A 20989-nucleotide genomic window follows, 5' to 3' on the forward strand; every position below is an offset into this window, starting at 1 on the left:
AGGGGCTGCTGGGGAGCACCTCCAGCATCCCCCCCCGCTGCTGCTCCAGCACACGTGGGACCCAGCTTGGCCATATCCTGACCTGGCTGGCGTGTGGATGTGTGCTCAGCTCTCTGCCTCCCCTACGCACCCGCCCTGTCTGCTATCGCTCGCACCAGCACGTGTGTAGCTGGGGACAGCAGTGATTAATTATGGGAATTCACATGTGATTTACATGAATTCACCTGGAAGCGCAGCCCTGGAGGGAATATTCCTGGTAGAGCCGTGCTGCCCCCTGCTCCAGATGCTTTTCTGTCAGCAAGTGTTTAATTGGGCGTTTATTGTGTGTGTAATTTTGGAGGCAATGAAGCAGGCGGGGAAGAGCGAGTTGGCAGCCTGTCCTCCCTCCCCGGTCCTCAGCAGTGGCTTGGATGCAGCAGTGAGAGTGCTGGAGATCCCGAGTGGGTCTCTTGCCTGAGATACTGGGCATTTATCCCCCAGGTCGGGGGGAGAAAAATAATCCTCCATCCTGACCTCAGCGTCTTCAACGAGCCATCAGAGGGACACATCTGTCCCCACCCCAGGGTGCCAGTGCTGCTCCCCCAGGGTATTTGGAGGTGAGAAGATGGGACTCCCCAATGCAACCCCTGGTACCTGCAACCCTGTAATATGGTGCTGCCATTGCATGAGGCCATAAGCCTTGCACTGAGTTTGCAAGGCCTCAGGACTGAGGCTTGGTGGACTTGCTCTGCCTGACCTTTTCTTGACCTCCCACAGCTTTGTTTCACTTGGTTTAGCTGTAAAAGCAGTTTTTCTAATTGAGCAAGTAGCAATGGCTAATTTATTTTACTTCTGTTTGTGTGGTACAGCCCTAGTTTTAAACAGATGACAGTAAGCAAGCAGTTATTCCATGTAGAATGAGATTATTTTTTTTTTTACTAATATAATGATGTGGGATAGAGAAATATAGGCCTGGTATGAAGGCAAACGCGTGAAAAGTGGAGACGCGGGGTGCAATATAGAGGAGTACAGACATGGGATGGTGGGACATGGCGTCCAGGGTTAGCAGTGGAGACCCCATAGCTAGAAACAACTCACCAATGGTCAGTGAAGGACACGCAGAGCTAGCGCTAAACAAAACAGGTTTTAGGGGTAACAAGGAGAACAAAGAAATAGTATTTAACATATGTAAATGGCACGGTATATAGTAAATTCGGATTTAACATGGAGCTGCAGACCAGTGGAGAAAACGCAAGGTGTGAAAATATTAGTGAACATCTGAAAAAGACCCTAAGTAGATTCTACAGTGGGGAAGAAGAAACCCTCAACAGGAGCATTATATTCTTCCCGCTGAAGACTCCAGATGCTGACCACTCCCGCTCCCCCCCTGCTGCCATCTCTGCCCTGGCTGGGGGGCAGCTGTGGAGGTGGGAGGGAAGGGCCATTCTGGCCACCTGCGCTGGCGTGGGGGATGCACCCCTGCAGCCTGGTGAGGAGGATGGGATGGAGAAGGTTTGCTGTATTTAGACAGCCTGTGGGGCAGAGGTTGTACCAGAAAGCGTCATGAGCGGAGGATGCAAAGGGCGGGCAGGTTTCCAGAGGGTATCAGTGGTCTCCGCAACAGAGACACCTCCCATCTGGTGATACCCAATCCATGAAAATTAGGGTAATTTCTTGCCATGATGAAACCAACATTCTTTCCCGACTCATCAACAATTTATATGAGGGGCTCAGGAGAAACGTTCAGCACAGCCAACTCTACCACAAGTCCCATGAAAGGATTTTAACTGAAGCCCCCGGGTCCTGAACATTCAGGTTGTCCCAAAGGACACTTACTTATATTATTCTTGGGAGCAGTTGGCTAATCATCGTGCCGGAGGGAAAGGTGAAGGCATGGCAGCTTTGCATGATTCCCAGGGAGGGTTGAAGACATGGCTCTCTGGAGAGACGAATACTCTGCTATTCTCTCTGTGAATAATCCAGATTCCCAGGAAAGCCGGAATGGAAAAAACAAAGGACACAGGAGAAGGAAACTGCATTTCTGCAGGGCATTGAATCCCCAAGGCACTCTCTCCCCTCCTGTAGCTCAGCATGGACCTGTGGTGGCCAGGAGTAGGTCTGTCCATCCGAAAGGCTCAGAAAAAAATGAAGGCTGGGCAAATTCAGGGGAGAAAAGCTGTTCTCCCCTGAATGCCCCGACTTCTTTGGAGATGTTTGTTCTCATTTTGTATTTAAGGTCCTAGACTAAGACTCAAGATTGTTAGTTTCAACAACTCTCAGTTGCTTGCCTTTCATTGCTGATTGTTTCCCCCCCCCTTTTATATCTTATTTTCATAACTTACTCTTTGAGAGGTGCCAAAATATTCAAATCATAGGAAACAAAACCAGGAAGACCTGGGCTATATTTCCCTGTGGCTGCAAGTCAGCAGATTTCTGGGGATTTTCAGCGGATTTCTACTCCAGTGAAGGAAATCAGACTTGATCTCTGTTTTCCGAAGTTTCTGACACTAACTGAAGATAACATCTCCTCTCTGTGGGCACGCAACTGTGGTTTAATGCATCTAATCTCCTTGGATGCACTTGGGTTTATTACGTCAACACTTGTCAACAGCAATTCTGCCACTTCATTCTTTTTTTTTTAACTTTTTTTTCCTGGTCCATTTTTAACACCTGATTGCTCTGTCTCCAGCCATCTCCTGTGACGGCTGAGCTCAGGCAGGACATACAGCACCCGTGCACTTATGCCATCCAGTCTGGCTCCAGCTGCTCAGCCTGAACTCTGCCAAACAGGCAGTATGTGGAGTGTAAATGCGTCCTCAGGGGAGGATCATGTGATGTCCAGGATGTCTTGAAATCAAGAGAGGATGATCCAATGCATCCTTCTAGCCCTGCATCTGCAAAGCTACGGTCTTTCCTTGGCCGTGAAGGTGACAATGGCATCCATCGCTATTTTAAACAAGGCAGTGGTGGGTCTCTTCAGACCTAAGTGGTTGGTTCTGGTTTGGCCAAGCAGAGTTGAGCAGTGGCTTCCCCAGGGCTCAGACTGGTGCGACTTAGGTGGAAGGGGCCGAACAATGCTCTGGCATGGCTTGGAGATGGAAGAGACCCATGATGGTAAACTGCCAGGGGAGGATGGAGCATCGTAGTTGTAGAGTGTAAATGAGAAAAGAGACCCTGCAAGAACCCTCCGGAAGAAGTGTGTTAGCTTGGTACAGAAGATAGCAACAAGCCAAGAGACCTGAATATCATGGGCAGAAGCACAAGAGAACATTGTCAAGCCATGCAGCTGTCAAAGACACCAATGCTGAGCCTGGAGGAGACATGGGGAGTCCGGAAAGGAAACGACGAGGTCAAGGAACTGAAGTGTAAGGTGACAGCTAGAAATAGAAGGGACCAAGTGCTATTTCTGTCAGAGGTATCATGGGGAAGGCATGAAGAAATCCAGCCCTGAGATACCCAGCTCCTCGTGCTCAAGCCTTTCCCCTTAAACCTGACATCAACTACCTTAACGGCTCTTCTCAGCCAACCACGAGAGGGGACAGAGCCGGGCATGGCAGCCGGGCACTTCCACCAGTCCACTGGTTTGGTTCAGATCACTAATGAGCTAATTAGTTGCTATGGAAATGCAATGTGGGAGAACTTCAGGAAGGAAAAATTATAGGTAATTTTTATTTGTTTGGGCCCTGTTCCTATAGCAACAGGAGAACTTGTCACTGAGTACCAGTTGGTTTCCATGGAGTTGGCTGCTAGTTCTGGGTTATTAATGCCTCCAAGCACAAAACAGTGCGACTTACCTAGTAGGACTTGTGGGTCGTCCTCCCTCACATGCATGGGAACTTCGCATTTAGCTGAACTCCTGGCTTTGCTTTTGCAATGAAGTGAGCATGCTCCCAGAAGTTGGGTGGGAGTGTTCATCATCAACAGATATAATGCTAGAAGGATCTATTAGATTCCCCCTCCCTTGAATTCAAGACATTCTGCAATGAATAATCCATCACTTCGTAGCTTGTTCCACTTGCAGCGTTGCCTGATTTTTAATTGGATTTTCTCTGGGTTCAGCTTCCAGATGCTTGGTGTTGATCTGCCTTTCTCTGCTAAATTAAAAAGTCTTTTAGCACCTGGTAGTTTTGCTGCAAAGGGACTTATTGTAATTAAGTCAGTTCTCATCTCACCACAACTGGTTCTCCTGAACGAAGCCATCTATTTCGCTTCAGCCTCTCACTGTGAAGCCTCACCCGTTTTTGTACACCTCTGAACAAAAGGGATGTGGACCCGGCTTTGCAGCCGTGTTGGAGATCTGTCGAGGGACCTCTCCAAACTCCTCCAGAAGCTGAGCCTTGGAACCAGACCAAACACTCCTGAACACTAAAGAGACTGGATTTGGGAGAGAGATTGGTTTTACGCTAGGTTATAATTTCCCTCCCACCAGCTAACTCCTCAGCCTTCCGTAGGTGATAATTACCCAGCAGGAGCTAAAATGTCTCTCTCTGCTTATCAACCTGTACTCCGCTTTGAAGGCATCAGCCACTTCTTTCCAACGTACCCTGACCAATTCCTGCAGCCGTGCGAAGCTCAGAGCGAGTGCGCGCAGCCTCCGTTGGCTTTGAAGGTGGTGCAACAGCTACTGCCTCTCCCCGGGGAGAGAGATCTCGCTCCAGCTTTGAAGGCAAATAAGGTGAGCAGCGTGTAGATAAACCTGTAATGATATTTGGCTGAGTGCACCTCGCAGTTGGAAGGGAGGTGTGAAGCAAACCAGCTAGCAAAGGGCAGCTACTCATAACCAGCCCTTCTTCAAATCTCTTGGCAAGGTTTGCTCCTGGCCTCGCAGCTCTGCATGCTGTGCTCACAGCTGCTCCTTCACCGTCAGTGAGGCGCAACCCAAATGCCTCAAAATGAAGGTGCAGAGGAGGATGAGTCTGTGCTGAGGGCTGCCTGCAGAGCTGGGAGGAGAGTCCTGAGCTACTGAGGCGGGCCCTGGCTGGAGAACCTGGAGACGCCAAACCTTCAAGGTGGAAGAAAGGCTTCATGCAAGAGTTCCTGTATTTCCTTAGTGCCTCTTGAATTACAGATAAATTATGTTCGAAATCCCTCTGCAAAATCTGTTTGTTCTTTCATGCATTTCTTTCCAACGGTGGTACCCGTGAGGGGGAGAGCCTTGGGAAATGCTGTATTTAGGCAACTAGTGATGTTGGCTTTAGCATCGAGACTGGCTGTTGGATGGAGAGTGTCACCTGGATGAAGGGGGCTCATCCAGCACACCAGGAACCCAACTCCAGGTTGGGAATCCAGGATGAGGATGCAGAATATGAGAGCAGCAGGTGCCCAGGACATGACGTGCTGGCAATGCACTGCGTGGCCTCTGCCCCAGGGCAGCTGCCGGGGTCTTTCTGCCCGTATCAGTGTCTTGGCTATAAATAACAATGGTCTTAGTAGTCATCTCCAACCCAGCTGCAGCCCATGATTCATGGGCTTCCTGTCCACAGCAATGCTACAGGCTGACTCATGGCTATGGAGGAGTGGTTCATCCTGACCCCATAGCCCTTTGATCTGACCAGACATCATAGTGTATTTCTGAATGAGAGGTCTCCATTTCAGGGCTCTGAATTCTGGCTGACATCCTGCAAAGACACACGGCAGGTGGTGCTTTGTCCCTAGCTTCAGCTGGTTCTCCTCTCCTTCCTTCACTTGTGGCTGGCAAGAAATGCTTCCTGGCTTGGTTTGATCTGCAGCTCTCCCAAGGATGGATTTGCTTCTCCCATGCTGTTGGAAACCCTTGTGAAATCAGCATTTACCCACTTAACGCCCCAGCCTTCCTGATGCCAGGCATCCACAGCTCTGCACCAAAACAGGCGTGTAGCCTCATCGAGGTGTGGGAAGGCAGCTGGTACGGGCCTCATTCAGCCATCCAGAAGCTGTCTGAAGCAGCATCTGCAGAGGGACCTAAGCATGGAAAGTACACCTGGGAGGAATGAGACCAGCCTTTGGGAGATGGCAATGAGTTGCGGCTTTGATGACAGTGGAGCTACGCTGCTTTGTTCTTAGCATCTGCCACGATTGTGGCAGAGGAGGGGAAAGGATGACCTGTCCCATACCAGAGGGTAAGGTTGGGTGCAAGCCAAGAGCCTTGCTGGACCCCTCGGGGATGTTATTGTTCCTGTCACGTCCATTCAGGTGTCCTCTTCTCCAGCCCATGCTCTGAGGGGATGTGGTGGAGCCACCTTGGAGGGGTGTGATGGGAAAGGTGCCCCTGGCTGGCAAGGCCACCGGCCGTGTGGCTGGAGTGCTGTGGTGAGCACTGGAGATACCGCCCAGCTCTGCGGTGAGGGTGGTGGGAGGAGGAAGCAGTGTCTGGTTTTATGACATACAAGGACGTGCTTTTGACCTGAGTAACCTCGTGACAGAGTTAGGAGCCTTCTGCTGCACCCTGCACTCCCAGGGGCCTCACGTGTTGCATCCCAAAGCATGGCAGCCACGTCTAGTACCCATCCATGAGAGCTGACAGAGGGAGGGTGGCCACAAAGGAGCTCTGTGGTGGGACAGGCCTGGGTGGCTTCTCCTTGTCACCCAGCAGCTCTGCCATGAGTGTGACAGGCAGGTTTGGGTTGTTCTCCACAAAGCAGGTGAGACCTGTTTGGGTATGATGTTGTCCCAACCTCTGTCTCCAAGATTCTGCTCTCCCCAGCCCTTTGGAGTGCTTTCAGCCAGCCTTGTCAGGGGGATCACTATATGCTGAGATGTCTTGGTAAGCTTGTGGTAAAGTCTGGGGTCCTTCCCACCACTTATTTCAGCCCCCTGATGCTTACCCCCAGGATTTGTCCATGCTGTAAGGGTCAAAGAAGCTGTACAGGAACTGAAAGCCCACAGCTTCATGGTCCGCCAACTTTCCACCCATGTTGCTGGTTTTAACCAACCATAGCTTGGACTTGGAGCATGCTGTGTCCCTGCAGAGCTCTGTTTATGCTCTTCTTGGCCCTGGGGCAGCTCAGGAAGGGGCAGAGAGCAGCGTTTGTCCAAAAGCCTCACATGCGACCTCACAGCTTCAGTCTAAAATAAAACTACGGAGTGCAAAGGCATATTATAACGCCAAATACCGGAGCTACCTAGGAGCAAGCCCAGGCTGGATTAGTCCTAGATGAGAAAGACCTTTTTCCTCAAGGAATGGCCATAGTAGACGCCAATGCTGCAAAGCAGAGAGCAAAAGCATCTTGAGAGCTGAAGGACTGGCTGGCAGCCTCTTTTCCTTCACTGACTGTGGTGAAGAGGAGGCTGTATCTGCCAAGGGGTGTACCTCCTGCAGCCGCGTGTCCACTCCCTGCCCACTGATGGCCTTGACTTGCTAGGAACATGTCTTTCCAGGTGAGCATGGGAAGGTGTTTCCTGTGGAGCCACTAACCAGCGGTTGAGCAAGCATTGCTGGCTCGAATGCAGGTTTTCCTACTGCCCCAGCCCTTTCCCTGCTCTTGATCCATCCACAGGGAAACATCTTCTCCAAGCTGCTGATGCTCCCCAGCTCTTCAGCCTCACCCACGGGAGGAGTGGACACGTGGTGGTCGTCTCTGGGCTCTGGCAACAGAGGAGTGTGGTGAGGGCTACCTCTGAAGAAGCGAGATCTTTTGCCATCAGTGCTTTGGAGGTAGGAGCAAGAAGAGAGCTCCAGGAGCTGTTGTTGAGAGAGAAGGAGCTGAGTGAGTGTGAGTCCATGTGGGTGAGTTGGGATGGAATGGGATGGGTGAGCACATGCAGCTGCTCTGGCTGTGCTTCACCTCTCGCCATGGTCAAGGGGGTTTCTTGATTGCCAGGAAGGGGCATTTGGGGTTTCAAAGCAGTGATTTCCAGCAGTCCATGCCTGCCAGTGGGTAGGGATGCATTGCAGCTCTTCATGTCCTACAAGAGACCCAGGGGACAGCCAGTCATCTCCTGTGGGACCCAGAAGGGTTGGGAGAAAATCTGGGTGTTTTTCTCCAGGGCTGGGATCCTCATCTGCCCCAAAGGGCAATGGGAAGAATGGATGTGGTGGCCTAGGGGTTATCTCGGTGCTTGAAGGGACTCGGGGTGGTTTCCTGGTCTACCTTGGGGTGCAGCAACTGCTCCAGCCCCTGAGCAAGGCTTTTCTTTCCCAGCTGGGCAACAAGGCAAGAGCAGGCACTTGCTTTTGGAGGAACTGTTTCTGTGAAGGGTTTCCCTTGCTCTGTACCTTCCCAGCTCACCAGCATAGCTTTGCCGTGCCCATTCCTGGGGGCTGTTCACAGCACACAGGGTGATCTCTGGTGGGACTCCCTGGGCTTTCGATCACCAACAGGGATTTTTCACTCTGTGTATGGACGGTCATTTTGTGTCTCCTACAACCTGCAGGGCATGTTGTCCTGGGGACGATGGCTCTCTAGATCCCAGCCTCTGTGTCTGTGCCAATGAGGTGCTCAGAGGGTCTGGGGTTGAGGGGTGCTGCTGCAAGGATCTGACCCTGGGAAGGACCCACCGGGCTGTGTCCCGTCTCTAGGACGCCCTGCTCAATTCTACCTTCTCCATCCTGTTTAAACTTTCATCACCAAATCAGCTTCTGCAACAGAGCAAACATCCTCCTGTAAATAATCTGCAGATGGAGCTTTATTTGAACAAGCTGGAGTGCATCAGCTGCAGAGGATGGTGCAATAGGGTGCTGGGGTGGGGGTGCCTCACCCAGCCCTGCGTCAGGCTTTTCCCATGGCCAGGGGATGCCTGGGATCCCCAGACCTCTTGACCAGTACTTGGAGGTGGGGAGGTCCAGGGAGTTTGGTTCTGCTGTAGGAGACAGGCAAGAAAATAGGTCTTATGGTGGTGGAAACCTCGATGGAACTGGGGAAGCTGGGAGGGAGGAGGCTCCTGCTCCTTTCTGGATTGCTTCTCGCCTCCTCTTGAGCCACTCTGTCCTCTGCAGTCGGAGCTGCTGAAAATGGAAAATGTTAAAATGCTGTCAAAGGTCTTACCTGGAAAACCTCAAAGCAAACAAGCATCTGCATTTCCCAAGCAAAACCACTCTTTTGCTTCCAAACGCTTCAACACCCTTGAATTTTTTTGCTCCCCCTGTAATTATTGCCTCACTTTGTGCTGAATTGGCAAAGAGCTCCTGTTTCCCCAGAACCTCATTTGTCAGGCGAATCACTGTTAGCTGACGTTTTTCCCTGCTCTGACTTCAGCGGCGGGCTGCGGGGGCTTGCAGCAGCCATGGCCATGGCTGAGGGAACAGGAGGCGACTTCGACCTCATTAGAGCCGAGTACAATTCATTAAGAGTGAACACCCAGAGGAGAAGGTGTGTTATCCTTGCATGCCTGATGCTTTGCCATCAGCTGGACCAGCAAGCTGGGCTGCCCGGTGGTGCTGAGCCCTGGTCCAGGGATTGGGGGTGTCCCCTCGCCCCCCTCCAGCTGCCCAGGGGACAGGAGCCCTTTGCTCGCCACAGGCAGGCAGGACCCAGGAGCCCTGCGCGTTGCCTCCCTCTTCCTCAACCGAGGAGTGTATTTTTGGGGATAAACCGGAAATATGGGGCTCTGTCCTGAGCCCTTTCTCAACCGAGCAGCAAAACTGAGCCCAGCCAACCAGCAGGGAGGGAGACATCTACCCACAGCTACGTCTGCTGGCTGCGGGTGATGGATGTCGCTGAGCCGGGCAGCTCTATATATTTATAAATCGTAGCAGAGCAGCGCAGCATTTACCAGTCTCAGAGACTTGAACCTACCTAGTAGCCAGACCTGAACCTGAGCTGCCCTCCACCCTGGCCTCGATTCTGCTTTGCTGACGGCAGCCGGGGCTGATCTTATTTTTAATAGAGCATTTCTAGATTACAGCAAGTGACAGGAGAGTGATTTGTGATGTGGCAGGTTTCCTGCCCTTTCTCTTATAGCCGTGGCTTATAAAAATATGCTCCCGCTGGGATTGCTTTGGTTCCATCTTTGTTGGCCAGTTCAAATCCCTCTTTATTATTTGTATTAAGGAGGGCTTGGGAAAGCTTGCTGCCTCGTGGTACCAGTGCCCAGAAAAGGCCAGTCCCTGCTGTGGCTCCAGGATGAGGAATGCTGATTTCCATCCCTGGGGAGAAGAAGGGAGGTGCCCTGGGACAAGCAGGCAGGGAAGGGTTCACCCTGACACCACTGGAGATGAGAACCCGGCCATCACGCAGTCCAGTTTTGCAAAGGCGCAGCTCCTGTATGCCCTGTGTGTGCTTTGCCTTTACTTTGAGGTCTTGATCTCACCGCCTTTATAAAAATCCCCCGCTCAACAGGGAATCTGTTGGCTTTGGAGCATGGCATGAAGCTGTGTTCGGTGGGGACTGTCATCTCAGTGGGCCGGCACCCTCGTGCACTGGTTGCAGTGGGCTTGGGGCCAGGGAAACCGGGAGCTGCTGCAGCCCCCACTGCCTCCCTGTGCAGTGCAACACGGAGCCGGGGCTGATCTGCGGTGCCAGGATCCTGGTGACTTCAAATGACCAATTAGCTGAGGCTGATGAAAGTGTCTGAGGGAAGAGTTCACTTGCAGAAAGGAGCACAGATCGTACCTGCTGTTCCCCACCACCCCGGCGTGCTGCACCCTGCTTCCCTATGACTTCCCCCCTGCTCCCGGAGATCCCAAAGGGTTTCACAGCCATCACTAAATTAAGATTTTAAAGGGGAATCAAGACTGTCTCCACTTCCCAGATGGGGAAACAGGAGGACAGGATAAGATGAACTGGTTCACTCGAGCCCATGCAAAACTTCAGCGACAAATCTGAGTCCCAGCCTGCAGTGTGGCTGCAAAGCCTCCCGCTAATCTCTGCTTTATTGAGGAGCACTGGGGGATTTTTAGTGGTCCTGTTTAGATTACTCATTCATTTTCCTCTCCTTAGTTTCTCTCCACCTTGGCAGAGTCAATTTCCTTTATTAGCTCTAAACTTTCACTGCGGTGACAAAGCTACTAGAAGATCCTTTCCCTCTGCAGGTCGCCCTCTTAAAAAAACAAGTGGAGCATCCTTAGCTTGTGCGAGTGGATGCAACTATATTTCCTAGTGCTAAAGTTGCCAGTTCTTCCCTTTGAGAGCACTTCAAGCACTTAAGTCCAGCTTTTGAGAGTTATGGCACAGATCTTGCTGAGAGCTGAACATTTCCAGGACCTTCAGGAAGAGAGAAGAAAGGGATGACAAGCAGAGGATGCCATCAACCCCCTCGGGGCATGCAAGCAAAGAAGGCACCTTGCAGGATGGGGGAACTGGGCTGAGCCGGCGCTAGTGAGCATCCCAAACCGTTGGGTCTGTTGATTGCTGGCGGCAGCCCTGTGCCGTGCTGGGGGCTGGACCGCTGAGCTGGAAGGAGCCCAGAGAGAGAAAATTGTCTGGCAGATGATCCGGCGAGAAGTAAAGCGCTTGTTGCTCAGGCAGGAAATTGCTCTGTCTCCCAGAGCTTCTGTCTCTGCTAAAGGTGCCCCCTTGGCCCGGGATGGAACGGGCAGTGCTGTGTTACCTGGCCTGAGCGCTACCCGACACAACCCACAGAACCACAGCTCAAAAACACAGGGGAAATGCAAGGCTTGGCTGTTGCCACCTGCAAGGGGACCGAGCTGCAGTGCCCCAGCGTGGCACAGCTCTGAGCTTAGCTCCCAGAGCCTCCGCCCCAGCACGCGTGGGCTCTCCCTGCAGGGCAGCACCCTCTCTTGCTGGCTGGCAGCTGGCATGGCCAGGCAGCAGCGCTTTGGGTGGCCGAGACACTTCTGCAATGGCAGGACCTGGTTTTGGGTCTGATCCTGGCCTGTCAAAGCTCTGTTAATGCGGCTCCTCTGGATCAGAGCCAGAGAAGCTGGAGGGTGGAATTTCACCTTTCTCCACAGAGGGAGATGCTCAGAGACTTGGATTTGTGCAGGCAACAGCTCTTTTCTGCTCAGACATTGCTGTGAGTCCCTAGGCCAAGCGGCAACGGGAGCTGCTTGCCCGGCAGAAGCCGCCAGGTGGGACTGGCTTGTGGCACAAACACAGTGCTCAGCCTCCCACAAAGCACTCGGGGACACAAACCCCTGCATGCCGCAGGCACCACATGAATGAATACGGTGGGTTGTTGGTTTGGATCAAGAAATACATATATAAGCCATGGCAGGGAGAGCGGGCAAAGGAAAATGTACAGGGTCTTATCTGAGACCTGAAGCCGTGAGCAGCTTTCATCCACTTGCCCCCCCGAGCTGTTCCCAGCCCCCTGTGAGCATCTGCTGCTTCAGCCAAAGGTCAAAACCAGGCAGGTAGGGAAAAACCTCCGCTGCATTTAGTGGATTTTATAGAGAAATGGGGAAACTGAGGCACGAGATGTGCTGAAAGTCATGCCAGGAGTTAATCTGAAGTGCTTGGGGTCCCTTGGCTTACGTTACCTGCTTTCTTGTCCCTCCTTCTCCAGACTAGAGGGGGAACAAGGACAAGGTGCAGCTTCTTCTTCATAAAGAATACTGATAACTTCATGTTCATAACCTGGGTATGCGGCAAAAACATTTGCAAGATGGAAGGGGCTGGGGAGGCTGGTTTCCAGGAGAGGCTTTTGGATGCTGAAGGACCCAGAAATGCCAAAAAATCCAATGGCTGTAGCAAACCTAGAGATTCAGCAGGTTCAAAGTTGCAGAGGTGGAAAGGGAATTTTTTTGGGGGGAATCTCCCTGGCAGTCATACCATCTCTGTAAGAAATTGGGCGCAAGTCTGAAGGAAATTGGGGCCCCAAACTAGCTTTCACCCCCCTGATTATTTAGGAGGAGAAAAGAATAAAAGCACAGTGTCCCACAGATTTAATTAACAGAAAAAAAAGGAGATTTTTCAAAGTTTGGATACTTGGAGAGGATGTTTTATTCATGGCCTGGCAGGGAAGTGCTGGCAGTGCCATTAATTATGGGAGCTGCTGGGTGCTGCGCCTGCTCTGGCGAGCTTGGCTCAGCTTTATCATCCTGACACTCAGCGCAGGGAATTGGGGCGTCGTGGGGAGCCCATGGGGCCAAGATGCCAGCTTGGGCTCACCCGCCAGCCTGAGCCCCTCTTCTCCAGCCTGCAACTATCCATGATGCTGGATGTCCTCAGCCATCCAGAGGATCCTGCCACCCTGTGCCATGCTCGGGGGATGAGCATCCCCCTGCCAAAAATCCAGAGGCAGTGTCAAGGGTGGACGGCCGCCAGCCGAGCAGCCGCAGCAGATCACTGCCCTCCCCACCGGCAGACGCTGAGCAGATCTTGGCAGCCGCTGGTGAAGCAGCGCAAGTTCATGGCTTGGTCAGAGGCCCAAAAAAAACTCGGGATGATCATATAAAGAAGCCCATTTGAAGCGCATTTAGTGTGCTCGGTGGTGCCAGGGCAAGCCGGCAAGGCTAGGGCTGGCCTCTGCCCAGCTCCTCCATGTGGGGTGAGGGTGGTTGCTGCCATCCCTGGGCTTGGTGCACCTAGGAGCAGCTCACAGCTCTGAATATTTCCTATTTTAGGAAATATCCCCAGTTACTTTCCAGAAAGGTAATAAAATATGTAGCGTTAAGCAAACTAGAGCAGGTGCAAGAACAACACAAGGGGAAAAAGGGACCTGGGAAGGGTCCCTGAGGGAGGTGGCCACTGCTTCCAGAGATGGGAAGGAGAGGGACCAGCCCAAATGGGACCAGCCTGGAAGACAGGGCTGATAACAGCAGGACAGTCCTGTGCCTGGGCAGCTCTGAGAAGGTGGCCTTCAAAATGCAAACAATCGTGCTTATAATATTGCCATGAAAGAAGCTTCTCAAAAAATCTCTTTGAAAGGTGAAAGTGGTGAAACAAGGGTGGAAAGTGGGAAAATGACCTGGGGGTGGAAGAAGGCAGCAACTGGCAGCATCATTATCTTGGCTCCAGGGTTGCACCCTGGGGTGCTGGTGCACACCCAGGCCAGGCACCCGGCTGGTGGCATTGCACAGAGACAGGGTCTTTTTTTTTTTGTCTGCAGTTTCTGAAAAGGCAGGAGATGAAACAGGAGATGCTTTGAAAAGGCAGGAGCATCCTCAAAGGAGCAAATGCTGGATTAACGAGGGAAAAATCCTCTGGCTGCCTGGTAAGGAGGGACGGTCACTGGGAGGACTAGGCAGCAGGTGGCCCATGGTATCCTGGGGACCCATGAGGCTCCCTACCATCACCTGCAATTTGGGGAGCTGGACTCAACAACAGGGGACAGTCTGGTCTTGCTCTCCTGGGAGGCTGCTGGGACCAAGAGCTGCGTTAACCCATCTCTTTTAATCAAGGTAACGCTCGCTTGCGCCTGCGCCCAGGCAGCTTCATGGGGGAGGATTAATTTCTGAGCCACAGTCCTGGCACCTCAAAAACCTGACTCCAGCAACAGCCTCGGCTCAGATGGCTCCACTCATCTGTGCTCCTTAATGCAAATAACGTTTCATTTTTGGAGGAGATGCAGCAAGCAAAGGGAAGTCAAAGGGGCTGCCTGAGCACTCCTGGTCCCACTATCCCACAGGCCATGCTCCGCCAAACTCAAACCTCCCCTGCTCCGCGGGGGGACAGGCTCCACTCCTGCACCTACCCTGGGTGCTGCAGGCTGTGGTCACACTCAAGAAGGCTCTAAAAGCAAATAATATGTCTAAAGAGTTTTGTCATGGGGATCCCATCCTGCATGCAAAGGGCTCTTCTCCCTCAAAGTGCAGAGACCCAGAACGTCTACTCTGAGGCAGCCTAAGCTACATGATCAGAGAACCAGCATCAACTACCCAGGAAGGTGTAATTAGCTTAATTGCTGTGAGTATTTGAGGGAAGATGGTGTACTCTGCCCAGCTGAGCCTAAGGAGAGGCGAGGCATCCTCCTCCCCAGCCTGCTGGGTTATATATAGGAGGAAACAAGGTGGGGGTAAGTTGGATGCTGGAGGAGGATTGTGTGGTGTGGACTTTTGTGGTGGGATGGCTGGTGTTTGATGGTGGTCTGAGTTGTGCCAGTGCTCAACCCCTTGGGTACCCCCAACTCCTGCATGGGGGTCTCAGCACAGCATTGCCCGGGGAGGCAGTGTGGGACAGTCTGTCACCGCAGCAGGGCTGGGCTGGTTCCCAGGCACGTCAGCTCCATCTGCTCCTGCAGAAGAGCCCTCCTGTTCAGCCTCCGCAGCCAGCTGAAGGTAAATCATAGCCCTTGCTCAGAGTTGGCTCCGTGCAAAGCCATGTGCTCTATAAAATGCCATGCTCTCTGGGAAGAACCCTCCCTCTATTAGGATTTTTTTAGAGGCACCTGATGTTGAGCAAAAGTCCCCTGTAGTGGGGGGGTGGATGGTCTTGCAAAGCAGATCTGGGAAAACATAAATTTGCAGGGAGGAAAGGGTTTGTCCACAGGGGCAGATGGGCAGGGACCTGCACCTCACCATCTGCACTGTGCAGGGTTAATCAGAGGCAGTCCTTGCCTGCCTCTGAGCCCTGCTCTCTTGCTCTGAACATGTCAGCCCCTGAAACTTTCATGCCTTTACACTGGTCCTTCAATTATTAAGCATGGAAGTAATGGAGAAGCTGAGCTGGGTGAGGTGACTGGGCTCGGCTGCCATGCACAGGTGCAATCGTGTGTCTGGGGCATGCAGGAGGCTGCAGCATGGCCCTGAGCATCCCAGGGCTGCTGTGGTCCTCCACAGAGCTCAGACATTGCTTTGGCTCCATCCTCTGTGCTTTTGGGAATTTCCCCTGGTGAGTTCCTGCCCTGCAGGGACCACGGAGGGTCCCGGTATCGCTTACTCTCTGCCTGTGGTGTGTTTTTCTTGTTAAATTTGCCAGAGGGAATTGATGCCCTCAAGGGGTTGGTGGAAGAGATGTCTGCGAACCCTCTGAATTAATGGCTGTGACTTGGTTGTCTGTAACCTGGGGGAGATCTATGAGCTCTGTGGTTATTTCCAGGGTCCTTTCTCTAAGGTACAAGCAGTGTTGGATCTAGTCAGAGGGGAATGAGGTCCCTGGGCAAAAAGCAAGTGTTCTTGGTGCTGAGATGGGGCTTGCCTGCAGCTGTGCTCAGAGCCTGATGGTGCTGGGGAAGAGCCTCGCTCTAGCTACAAAATGGCACTGTCTTTGCCAAAAACTGTAAAACTCTTGTGCTAACAGGGTGATTAATTAATTACAGCTCATTAGAGGAATTACAATCCCATTAGTACCTTTGGATTGTGGTTGGAGGGGGGGTAAGTTGATCCTTGGAAGATGCAAGCGAGTCTGTTGCAGACTGCTGAGCACCACTGTTTGCACTGGGAATGCTTTGGGGCTGAATTGTGGGGATGGGGTCACGCTCGGTCAGGCCCTCTTGGGACCCCTAAATGATGGCCCTCCGCTTCCAGGGGAGCGTGCATGGAAATTGCTGCCGTCTTACCAAAACAGAAGTGCCAGTGCTGGTATTTCCCAGCCTGGTCCCGGGAGCTTGTGCTGGGTGTCAGACTACAGTCTGTCCTGCCATGCTCTGCCTTCATACCATTTTGGAGGTGGCTTATGAAGCTCTGCCTTAGGTGGGGATGGATCAGGATAATGGGCTGAGCCCAGGTGGGACAGGCTGTGGGGTCCTGGCACCCCGGCTCTTTGTTCTTTCCTGCCCCACTTCTCCCCTTGAAATCCCATTAGCACTTGCTTTATTCTTTGCTTCGTGTTGCTGTCACTCGCTGGCCGCTTGTTTCTTTGATCCCTTTAATTTCTTTTTTTTTATTTCAAAGAATTTTTCTTCTTTTTAAAAAAAGTGTCTATTGGCAAGGCTAGGTAAGCATGGACCTTGCTGATTAAATATAGCAATGAGACGTGCTGATCAAAGCATGCCAGCCTTCGGGTGTAGCCCTTGTCCTCTGAGTGCTCGGGCTATTTCCCTCCTCCTCCTCCTCCTCTTCTCTGCCAGGACGTGGAGGAGTGCTAGGACCTGCCATGAGTCTGGATAAACTGGTCCAGACCTTAAGCCCTAGCTGGAACAAACACCAAGTTTCTTCAGTTTCCATTCCCTGAGCCTTAGGATCCGGGCGTTTCTGTAATGCAGCAGCACACCTCATGAATAAAGATTAAGTTGATTAAAAAGGAAAACCCAGAGCAAGGCAGAATAAAAGTGATTTGCAGAGATTAGATGCTCTGGCACATCAGGAGTTCCCTAAAGGGCTGGGCTAACATGTTAAAGCGTAAGAGCTTTAAGCCTTCTTCCCTGTCTTGTAACTAATGGCTTTGGGTTTGGAAGATGAACTCTCCTGTTTGATAATTGTCCCTGTGGGACACTAGTGAGATTTCATGCACTGAAGGACCAGCCAGGTCCAGAGGCCAGCATACTCTGTTGTAACCTGTTCCGTGTTCTCCATGGGATGGGCTTTAGGCAGTTACGCAAACCACTCCCTTTGCAGCAGCCAGACATGGGGGAAACGAAGCAAAGGAGGGTTATGAGCCTTGTACCCCAGCAGGTGCAGCCTCTTCCAACTTCCTGCATCCCAAAGCTGGGGCATCCCTTGCTATCAGGCACCCAAAGAACAAATTTGCATGAATGAATCTAAGGAGAAAAAGAAAATCAAAGTTTTCTGACTTGCAAAAGCAAGACTGTAAATGATGCATCTCCATGTGATGCCCCAGCAGACAGTGTCTTGTCCCAGGTCTGGTGCAGCCAAGGTGAATTGTCTGACTCCTCTTGCCTTGCACTGAGCTTTGTGGGCTGCCAGTGTCACAACCTGAGCTTTCCATCCACCACAAAAAAGCAAAGGTACATCCTCCCTGACAATTGGGAAAGAGGGGGGAACCCCGACCCCACTTTTATTCCCCCAGGGTATCATCTTTCCCTGGATAGCCCCAAGGTCCAAAGCACCGGCTGTCCCGGAGGGCTGCCTGCTCGTTGCACGCCTGGGGTGAGTGTGCGGCATACGCTGGGAAACGGGCACTGTGTGTTATTTAATGGAGCAGAGGGGAAAGGAATGTGCATATGTAATCTAGAAAATCCTTTGTCCAGGATTTACGGGGGTAGATATAAGGGCAGAATCCAGCCCACTCCATTTTAATGACGCAACCTCTCTCTTAGTCAGAATTTATTATTTGCTCTCAGGTCTGCAGCAATGTCTCTATTCTGGGCCAGGACCTTGTCTTGTTAAGCCATGTTTGAATGAGCAAGACCATTCCTGTAACTGAGAGATTATAAAGTAATTGACCTTTTAATTCTGTCCTGAAAATGCGTTGCTTTCTACGCTGCATTTCTGCCCCCCCCCCCCCCCCCCCCCCCAATTTTCTTCTCGGGAGATGCTGTCACTGAGTTAATGCTGGCTGTGCCCAGCTGGGAAACCAGCCCCTGGGCGATGTGTGCCCATGTGGGACCTCTGTGTGCCCTGACATGTGGGGAAGCCCACCCCAAGGTGGGCACGCCTGGAGCAGAGCATCCTCAGCACTGTTGGAAGGAGGCAGCTACAGAGCAGGATGCCAGCAGTGATGGTGGGTAGAAAAATGAGCTGATTTTAAGAATTCCATGATAGATTTCCAAATTGGATTACATGATATGGCTGCCGGTGATGGCAGGGTCTAGAGTTGATGATTGAGGGTCCTCTTCCCTCCTGCCTGTCCCTGTGTGACCCAGGAGCTGTGACTCCTGCCGTAGTATTTTTTTTATGTGAGCCAAATTCCATCATGGGTAATTACACTGTGTCTCTTCATAGTCCTTGGGGACCATTGATGCAATTTGCTAGTCTTCTCCCTGCTGAAGGAGTCTTGGGTTGCAGCAAGTGCTACAACCTGGAGGTGGCCGCATTGCAGGCGTTCGAGCCCCAGCAAGTGCCTGAGGCTGCGAGATGCTTGCAGGAGCTTGTGCTAGTGGGGCTGGTTTGCCATCTGGTTGCTTATCAAAATAAAACAACTGTTTTGCTCTGAGTTTCTGGATGGTGACGGGAGAGGGGAGGTTTGAAGGGTGTACTTGGGCTGGATGTGCCGCCTGCATGGGTTGGGGAAGTTGTGCTCAGATACTGGAGGATGTATCTGGCGTTTTGGGAAGGTGGCAAAAGCTTTGAATACAACCAGAAATGCAGCTGGTGGAGCAGCAACTCCCTCCCTGCTCCGCTCACTCCTCCCTGCAGTCACAACCATTCATCCTGAGCAGTTGTATCCAGCGTTGTAGTTTGGCAGAAATTACTAGCCCATCAATCCAGGCAGCGATTTCTTTCCCCCCACGGCTTCAGAACGCAATAAGTCCGCAGCAATACAAATATTGAAATGCTGCATATGGGGGATTAGTGACTTGGCAATTAAAATATTTGACCTACATCTCATTGAGTAACAGCAAGGTCAGATGGAGATGTGTTTCTTTCCAAAACTTCTGCCCAAAGGAATTTTTTTTTAATGTGGTTACTTCTATTTGAGCAAGCTGTTTGTTTCCTACCAAATATGAAGAGAAGGACTCAGAGCTTGGTGCTGTGGGGCTGTGCAAGGGCTGGACCCCTCAGCAGTGATTTTTTTTTGGGGCTGCCTGGAGCAGTTTCTGGAGGCAGGTAGGCAATCTTCTCTACAGCACAAATGCCCCATAATATTTACAGGACTTTTCCCACAAACACAGTGGAGAACAAGAATCTCCTTTTGTTCCTGAGATTGTACGTGCTGAGAATCCTTGTCCAAACAAACGATCAGGTTTTTCTTCCAGCAAACATCAGATCTCTCCCCCCCCCCCCTTCTTTTCACATGTTGTTCGCTCTGTTCTGCAAACAATGTTCTTTTTAAGCCCAGGCAGAAAACTCTATCTGTCTTTAGGGCATGATGTGATGGCAGAAACCAGCGATGTCTGCTTGGCAATGAGATTAAGCGGAAGTAATTTATAAAGGTCCTCTCATCCTGAAGCAAGGGGAGGGGGGAACAAAAACAAAACCCCCCAACACTGCTTGCTTTGAATGGCTGGGTGCCCAGCTGGGGTTACAGGGATAGCAGTCAGATGGTTCACGGACACCTCCCAGCCCGAGATCTGGCACAAACCCTCCTTGGTTTTGAACGGCACTGAGCGGCTAACAGGGCTGGAGGATTACTGTGAATTTGCTCCCTTGGGCTGTTGGTTGTTCCCAAAACCCACTCATATCTTGCAGCCCCCCCAGGGCCTGGGGAAGGGGTTTTGCTGTAATATGGGCTGAGGTTTGTGCTATAGCTGAGGTCCCATATTGCGGCTGGGTCCAGCAGCTCTGCCTGCGGTCCCTGCCATCGGACAAGTGGTGGTGTTTCTGATCCTACCTGTTCTGGGCAGGGCTGCTAAAATACAGAGCTGCAGCAGCCTGATGGGCAGCATGATTTCAGGGGTGATTTTGGGAGTCTTTGCTTCCCAGAGGTGAGCAAGGGAGGCTGTTGGCATCTGCTAAATAAGCATGGAGGTGGCTGCAGCCCTCCATGGGCTGTGATCCTGGGCAAGGGCTGTGCAAAATCCATGTGGCTGATCTGGGGGTTGCTGCTGGCTCCAACACCCCAAAATCCCACTGTTCCTTCCCTTGCCTGGTAAGCGGGCAGGTGCTCAAGGGTGCTATCTTAGAGGAGAAGCCCAGGCCATCATTGCTCCCCACCAGTGCTCAAACTGGAGCCCAAGAACCCAGCACGAGTCTGACCGAGTGGAGATCCTAACCTCTTGATAAATACCTGATCCTGATGTTTTACCCATCTGACCCAGGAGCATGAGTGTTTGCCAAGAGACTCAGGTATGAGGTTTACCCAACAGGAATGGTGTTGGGTTTTGGCATAGGAACCATTTGGAAATGGAAACCAAAGGGCTTGAAGGAACCCCAGGCTCTGTCATCCTGAATGGAAGTTGAGTCACTCACCCATCCTTTCCATGCTGAGGGACTCCCCCATCCCTTCTGCTGCTTTCCAGTGGGACGATGCTCCCCAAAGGGTGTGGGGTTGGGGTGAGAAGTTCCTAGCTGCTCCTGTGGGCTCGCCTTAGTGAAGGACATTGTTGCTCTGTTTGCAATTACGCTGCCTGCTCAGGTCCTCCTGGGTTTTCCTTGCCTCCCCAGGCTCGCTCCAGGTGGGTTTTGATAGTGTGTTTTTATCAAGTCACGCTGGCCTTGGAGTCCAATGACAAACATCTCTTGCAGAGCCAT

General features: G+C 51.9%; 1 protein-coding gene across 1 annotated transcript in view; it reads left to right on the top strand.

Moving 5' to 3' along the window:
- Window positions 1-20989, top strand: part of PDAP1 (PDGFA associated protein 1) — a 143696-nt gene that overhangs the window by 7 nt on the left and 122700 nt on the right. The gene's annotated exons all lie outside the window — the stretch shown is intronic.

This window comes from Phalacrocorax aristotelis, chromosome 10, assembly GCF_949628215.1.
Source record: "Phalacrocorax aristotelis chromosome 10, bGulAri2.1, whole genome shotgun sequence".
NCBI classification, from domain to species: Eukaryota; Metazoa; Chordata; class Aves; order Suliformes; family Phalacrocoracidae; genus Phalacrocorax; species Phalacrocorax aristotelis.